The 8,574-nt window shown below is 33.0% G+C and overlaps 1 long non-coding RNA gene across 1 annotated transcript in view; it reads right to left on the bottom strand.

Annotated features, from left to right (window-relative positions):
* Window positions 1-5,375: 5,375 nt before the first annotated feature.
* Window positions 5,376-8,574, bottom strand: part of LOC144377160 (uncharacterized) — an 80,397-nt gene continuing 77,198 nt past the window's right edge. Inside the window, exon 3 of the long non-coding RNA XR_013437828.1 lies at window positions 5,376-6,907. This is a non-coding gene — a long non-coding RNA (uncharacterized LOC144377160). The remainder of the gene's footprint in view (window positions 6,908-8,574) is intronic.

The following is an 8,574-nucleotide window of genomic DNA, read 5'->3' as shown; positions in this document are numbered from 1 at the left end:
TTTGGCTTCCATTTTAGAGAGATGTTTTGCTGATTTGTGAATATAGAATTCCATTTTGACAGGTTGTTTGTTGTTTGTGATGGTACTTTATATTGTTTACTATCCCCTGCCTTCTTTTCCTTCCAACAGAGCATTGGCTGTTGTTCTTGTCTTTGTTAATATGCATGCAGTATGTATGTTTTTCTGCTGTTTTTATTTTTATTTAGCACTGATTTTAATGTGTTTAATTCATGAATTCATGTTGCTCTTGTTGTTTTGTTTGGGTTTGAAAAGTCTGATATTTTGCTTTACAGTCTTCATCAAATTTGAATTTTTTTTCAGCCATATCTGTCCCTACATAAATCTGTGACTTCAAGCAAGATTTTGTTTTTCCTCTGCCTCTCATGTGTCATAGTTAATAATGTCATTTCTAGAACAGACTACTGAAATTTGAATTTAACTCTATCATTCACTAGTTCTGTAACCATGAGAGAGACACTTTATGCCACAGTTTCTTCAATTTGTAAAAATGCAGCACTTCTGAGGACTTTGAAAGTCATTATGTTTAAGGGGCTCAGAACTATGCATAGATCTTAGTAAATACTTTTATCATCAGTTATTATCATCATGTGTAAAATGAGAACATCATCAATTTCACAGACAAATTTAAAAATTTTTCTAGGCTAGGGTGTAATCAGTGGTAGAGCACTTGCCTAACATATGAGAACTGGGGTTCAATTCCCAGAACCCTGCTCACAAAAAATTTTACTAATTATTTTTAAATGACAAATTGATATTTTAAACATTTATGGGCTGCAATGTAATGTTATAATACATATACAATGTGTCATAATTGACACTTACATCAGCAAACTAACCTATACTTCACCTCATTGGCTTAGTTGTTTTTGTACTGAGAGATTTCACATTTATTGTCTAAGTCATTTTGAGATATATAATACATTATCACTGACTACAGACACCTGTCTGTGCAAAAAAATCTAAAAATTTATTTACCCTTCTGACTATAACTTGGTGACTTTTGACCAACAGCTTCCTTCACCAGCCCACACCTGGAAATCACCAGCCTCTGGCAAACACAATGGCACTCTACTTCCATGACTTCAATATTTTTATGTTTTATCATACATGTGATCATTCATTATTTATCTTCTTGTATATTTCACTTAGCACATGCATATTTTCACAAATAAGATTTTCTTATTTTTTATGGATGGGTTATGTATATGTGTATGAGATTTTCTTTGTTAATTCATCTGTTGATGGACAGGTAGATTGTTTCCATTTTCAGATATTGTATATAATGCTGTAATGAACATGGGAGTTCCTATAATCTTTCAACATATAGATTTCAATTCCTCTGGGTATAGACCCAGAAGTGAGATTGCTGGATCATATAGTTGTCCTCTTTTTAATTGTTTGAGCAAACTCCATACTGTTTTCCATAATGACTAAACTAATTTTTGTTGTTATTCTTTTGGGTACTGAGAATTAACTCATTGGTGTTTTAACATTAAATTACATCCCCAGCCCTTTTTATTTTTAATGACATGTCTGACAAAGTTGCATAGGCTGGACTCCTACTTGCTATCCAACTGCCTCAGCCTCCTGAGCCATTGGGATTATAGGAGTGAGCCATTTTGGCTGGTTAATGGCTCAACTGCTTTACAATTCTATGAACAAGTGTACAAGGTTTCCCTTTTCTTGGTATTCTCACCAACACTTGGTCTGTCATCTTTTTCATGAAAGTCATTTGAATAGATGTGAAATAATATCTCATTGTGATTTTTATTTTACTTCCCTAATGGCTAGTGATTTTAAAAAATTTATTCTTTTTAGTTATATACAACATTTTGAACCTATTGGCTACCATATGTCTTCTTTTGAAAAATGTCCATTTGGGTACTTTCCTCATTTTTAATTGAGTTTTTATTTTCCTTGCTTTTGACATGTCTTTATTTTACCAGGAGAAAAAAAATGACTTTACTTCATACTTTTTAAAGTATGTAGCCATCGATTTACTAAGAAAAAACAACTCAAAATATGCTTGTGCTGTATAATAATAGATGAAAATATTTTAGCCAACAGATGACCAGTATTTCAAGAAGACTCAGAAAAATCACTTGATAGTTTGATCTTAGATACAATTAATTTTGTGATGGTGTTTTCATTTATCTTCTACTGGATCATTTAGTTTAGAATGACCAGTATGTATCAGAAACCTCATATATTTAATGATTTATTTGATTTGACACATTTACATACCAAGATTTACAGAAGAAAGAGGAGAGGATACAGCATATAAGGAGCAGGTGAATGGACATTTTGTAATTTCTCAAGTCATGATCACCAACACCCAAGTTTACAGAAAATGTAGTGGCTGATACACAATTCTTCATTATTTACTGTGTTTTTAATTAGCATTTTCATAAGCCCAAATTACAAAGAGCAACAGGGTCCATTTTGTCCAAAAACCTCCATTTCTGGCTGCTGGTGTGTCTGCCAATTGCATGACTCTCCAGAATCCCATCTTTTGTTTATTAATAAAACTATTTAATATTGTTTCCAAGACACTGAAACTTTAGCAACTTACAACATACTTGAGTAAGTTGAAAGTATCTATTTACCACACTCAGAATTTACTCCATCAGAATTTCCCTTGTCTTTTCCTTGAAGAGCATCCTTCAAAACCTCTTAAGAATTTCAGGAGCATGTCTTGATCATGCTTAATAGTAGCTGCCCCTGAGTTGCCTGTCCTCTAGGAAGCCTTGGCAGCTGCTTCTGTGCTCTGCGACCCTGAGAAACCACATCACAGCATGCAGTTGTCTCAAGCTCTCTTCCTTAATTATGAGTATTAATTGTACTCACCCTACTCCATCGAGAATTCTACTTCTATATATGTATGACTAAATTCCTTTCTTTCTCGACTTAAATAACAGACAGATGTCTGTTCTTGGGCTTGGTACAACTCCAAATGAATATTTCCTTTTACTTCTGCCAGTGCCCTACAAATATATATGGTGAGTAAGAGGGTTTGCATGAAAAGTGAGCCCTGAATCTGCAAAATCTTTGCTCAAAAGTTTTTCCTTCCATTCCCCTAGTCAAGTGTAAATTGGATTCAGGAGTTACTTCTCAAACATTGTTTTTATTCTTAAGTATTTTTATTTCACTAGTATCCATATCCAAAGACCCAGCAACAGAAAATTAACAATGCTATCAAATGTTTTTCACAATAATTATATTTTACAAAACACAACATTCAATAATCTGTGAAATTTGTTATCAATTTTTCTTGGAAGACCAGATCCATCAATATGTGTTTATGAAATATTGTGTCCATGACAAGAAGTATTAGACAGCAAATTCCATGTTGAAAAGATATTCCAAGGCTCAGGGAGGACAATCTTGGAAGTAGATACTGTGTCTTACACAGACATGACTGATGAATTTGAGAATGATTCTTTCTTCAAATCATCTCTATTGTCATCTCCTAAAAACAGAAAACTCAGCATCAGAGAAACAGGAAGCAAATTGGGTGGAAGATGTCCTGGATGTGTCCTCCAACCTTCACTTCTCCAACCAACCTAATATTGACAGAGCCTTCTAAGAAACCAGATGCAGATGATAGGTATCATTTGCAGAATCCTGGCCCATGTATAATTAAGCAGAGAACAGAAGCTAGAGTTGAAGCTGAGAAACAATAGATAGTGAGAAAGACCTCCATTATTTCAAGTGCTTACAGCAGAAGCTTCATGGACAAATATCTGAAATATTCAGAATGTATATTTACAATGATATTTCAACATTTTATTCAAACATCAGAAACCATAAAATAAAATTTAAAAATTTATCTAAAAAGTAATAATCTACATAAATGAAACTAAAAAATCAATGTGCAAATGATTAACAGTGTGTAATTCAAATCATAATAATTAACTTTCCAATACCTAAGTAGCTTCCAAAAAAATGTCTGTCAAGAAAACATCAATATCCAAAATAAAAATGAATAAAATATGTAAATAGATGATCCATACTTATCTATTTATTCTTTGGGTTACTAGTAAATTTTTATGAGTATATCCTAAAATAATAGGAAGTATTTTGGGCACTTAGAATCATCATTTCATTGCTGTGATATTATACCTGACAAGAACAACTTAGAGAAGGAAAAGTTTACTTTGGCTCAGGCTATGGTAACCCAACTCCATTGCTTTAGGCCTGAGATGAGTCAGAACATCATGGCAAAAGTTCATGGTACAGGACAGCTGCTGATCTCATAGAAGCCAGAAAGGTGATTGGGGGGGATGGCGGTGGGGGTGGAGCACAGATATATTCTCCAAAACCACAACCCTACCAACCTACTTCCTCTGGCCATGTCCCAGCTGTCTAAAGTTACCCCAGTATTCCATTCAAATATGATGACATCAGAGCCCTAATCATTGCCTAGAAGTCCCAGTTCTAAACTTTGCTGTATTAAGAATTATGCTTTCAAAACATAGGCTCTTGAGGGTACATTCCAGATCCAAACAACAATAATGAGTACTTCTATATATGTATGACTAAATTCCTTTCTTTCTCGACTTAAATAACAGACAGATGTCTGTTCTTGGGCTTGGTACAACTCCAAATGAATATTTCCTTTTACTTCTGCCAGTGCCCTACAAATATATATGGTGAGTAAGAGGGTTTGCATGAAAAGTGAGCCCTGAATCTGCAAAATCAGACAAAAGAAAACTCCTTGCCTTATGGGAACTATCATTATAGTTGGAGGAAATGAGGAAATAGACAATATATAAAACATATAAATAAAACATAGAGTATGTTAGATAGTGATAAATTTTAAGGAGAAAAATAAGGAGTGTAGACATTGAGTTTGGGGGATAGAATTGCAATTTTAAATGGAATTCATAATTAAAAAACAACTGACTTGGGAGTTTGGGAATATAAAATAAAATTATATCTGCCTTCTTGGGAATAAAAAGAGGAAGAAGAGAAACAAAAGCCCTAGAGAACCAAATATAAAGCAAATTTACATTAAATAAAATGCAATTTTTTCACAGCATTATGAAATTGAATTGTGCTACTACTATGTTTAAATTTATGTTTTAATTTTCCTATGCAAATATAGGAATTTTAATATTTAATGTTCATTTTGAATACTGAGAGAAAAAAAGACATCTGATGTCAGTCATCAAAAATAATTTGAGTGATACTTCTAACCATTTTACTTTTTTTTTAAGACTTTAAAGTTTTCTTTCACTGTTTAGGACCTCTCAAACATAATTTATTTCTTTACTAATTAATATACTTTTATACTGGACTTTATAGTAGACTAAAACTAAATTCTTTAATATTTTAAGATACTATTGCCTGGCTAAAAGAAAACAAAAAATTGACATAAAATGTTTGTCAATGATCTATGATACCTTTTTAAAGAAAAGTATTTGTGTTGTAGTTTTTATTTATAGAAATTCAAATACTTGGATAAATAGATAACTATACCTTAAAATTTTCATTAGCCTCATCAGACTTCCTTCTTTCTTTTGGAGAAAAATAAATTATAACATTGTAACACTTTGAACATAATAATAGGAAATCAGTATCTAACCTACAATGTACTAGCATGTGGTTTTTGGCAGAGTACTTACTTTATCTAAGAGGACTAAGTTTCTTCACTTACAAAATGGTAAGAGTATTAAATATTTGTATGTTACTCTATTACATAAATGATGCATAAAAAGTGCTTTGTACAGTGTCTGGCACATAGTAATAACTACCTTATAAATATTTCCTTTTTAATTTATCATTATTTTTTATTGGTGTCTCTATTATGAGCACTATGTTGGTAGTTTAGAGTAAAACATGTCATGGCATGCTCAAATACCTATGGCCTAAAATAAAACAAAAAGAATAGTGATTTATAAAGTATAGTAATGAAGAAGTCATGTGAACATGGAATTACACATCCTAATGCTTTTGTTTCTGCTGGATAAGTAGCAATCATGTGCCTTCTCCTAGGGTAGAATTACTGCCAACTAAATTATAGTTGGCAGGGAGCTGCAGCTGCATTCATCTGCATGAGAAGGAAGATGCCAAGTGTCAATGAAACAAATCAACCTACTGTGGCCAACAATCCCAAAAAGTAGAGAGGTCTACTTTCCTTTAAATCTTAATCCTGCCTACCTCTCACTTCCCTTAACTTATTAATAATATCTTATATGCATATACATTGCTTCTATATAAGAAATTCTTTATTGAGATCAGGCTTCTAGATTAAAATTTTGTGCTGTATAAATGGTGCCATTGGGAAGAGATAAAAGTATTATTTTATTATTATTATTAAAGATTAGTATCTTTTTAATACAGCAGCCTGTTCTAGATTATCTTAACATAAAAATTACTACAACAAGCATTCATTTTATAAATCTAAGGAAGACATCACTAACAGAAACAAATACACACAGTCACACACTGCATTATCTCATATGTGACACACAATCATCTTAAATTTTGAACAATTTTTTTATTTTAGAAAAATTTACTTTTCTCTTAAATATGCTTCTCAAACTGCCTTACAAATGCCTGGCCCATAAAAGAGTTACAGTAAAAATGTGTTAATTAGGTGACTTCACTGATGATTTTTCCCCCTATTTGTCTGTGGAATTACTTCCAGATAAGTATTTCATCATTGTAGACATTAGAGTCATCAGTGTAGGGAAAAAAAAATCTGTGTTTCTTAATAAAAGTCAAGTCCAGAATATATAAATTAGAACCACAGGGAGTTGAGCAAATTGCTCCAACTCTGCCCTTTGCATCTTCAACCTGTGTTCAGATCTTTTTCACTTTGGAATCATCACCGTAGTCCTCAAGGCACTGCAGCTACCTCGCCCCTCTTTATGCTCTGAACCTGGATGTGAGAAAGCAAAACTTTAGCACAACTGAAACTGGCTGTGATTTTTTTTAATTCAGCAAAATACTAAGGAATAGCAAAGAATAAACCCAAAACATGTTAGTGAAAGAACTGTGCTAGTAGACTGGATGTATTTAGAATTGAAATTTACTATTTATCTTGAATTTGAAAGACTATTCCAAGTCTTAGTATGTCCTTTCATAGGCAAGAAATTTTTATTATTTTGTTCCTAAACACTCACCTTGAAACAATGTCTTCTTATAACAAAGTCAAGAAACTCTGATGCTCTTCTCTAAAGAGCCACCTTACCAGTTCCAGAGTCCAATCCTAGTTGCACTCCTTTTCCCATGAAATTCCTTCAAGGAAGATACTTGCTATAGGTATTTCCTTGTGCACTTAGAAAAGATTATGGTGGTACCTTTGAGAACAAGCCTATAGTAATGGAATAACTATAGAATTCATTCAAAGAAACACATATGCATTAATAGAAGGGCCTTTTTTTCCTTCAGTAATCTAAAAAATCTCATTTTTAAAACAATCTCATGGTCACCATAGAACTCTGGTTTTCAAACTAAATGTTTTGACTTTTAATGAATCAACAAAATAAAATAAGCACATAAAAATCAGCATTTTAAAAAATAGAACAGAATGCTTTTCATGTGTGTGTGTGTGTGTGTGTGTGTGTGTGTGTGTGTGTATGTGTGTGTGGTGTTGGGGATTTAACCCAGGGCCTTGTGCAGGTGAGGCAAGCACTCTTAACAACTGAGCTTTATCTATAGCCTGCATTTCATATTTTCTAATATAATATGCTTGAATATTATTTTGTGAAAATGTTTGTTCCTATAAACTATGTATGTTTATGTAGTGTAGTTTCAGTGCAAAATATTGAGACTTCCAAAAACCCTTTTGCAATTTTAAGGTAATACTTTGGGGACCCTCTTTATCATATCTTGGATCATAATCATAAATATTTGATTACTACTGTCAGACTTTAGTATTACCAAGAAATACAGACTGGAATTACACATCACCCATTATAATTACCACATTATAATCTTAACATAAGGAATCCTACTTTCTAAACATAAACTCCTATTGCCCCAAATGACTCAAATGTTATCTAGTAGATTTTTTAGTCCTGCTCATACTATCCATCCATTATTCATTCTTACTTAATTTATATGTTATTATAATCATTATAATCAAATACTTGTGAATATCTTCATTAGACTGGCATATTTACTTGCTGCTATTTATTACATGAAATCCCAATTTTACATAATTCTAACTATTCTCTTAGATCTTCACCAGTTCTCAAGTTAAAACATCTAAATTAAATGTGTAGCCAAATCAAACCATGAGCACCAGGTCTGCATGGGGAATGGGGCATTTCTAATTTGTCTGGAAGAAGGGAGTTGCTGGTGTGTACTACTTGCAACATGACTCCTAGAGGGCCCAGGACACTACCTCTGTAGCCACCACCTGTGCAGAAGGACAACGCTGAGGTGAGAAGTGAGAAAAAGCTGTGAGTTTTGCTTTCAAGATGGCAGAATAGAGAAGGTAGCTTCTCTGGCTGCTCCATGGTGTCAAACCAAGGAAGCAGCAGGCAGCTTCTCAGCAAGGTGAGTGAACAAATAAAAGGTGAGGGGAGGACTTTATTGTAA

This window comes from Ictidomys tridecemlineatus, chromosome 4, assembly GCF_052094955.1.
Source record: "Ictidomys tridecemlineatus isolate mIctTri1 chromosome 4, mIctTri1.hap1, whole genome shotgun sequence".
Lineage (NCBI taxonomy): Eukaryota > Metazoa > Chordata > Mammalia > Rodentia > Sciuridae > Ictidomys > Ictidomys tridecemlineatus.
This window is presented reverse-complemented; position numbering and strand designations above follow the sequence as displayed.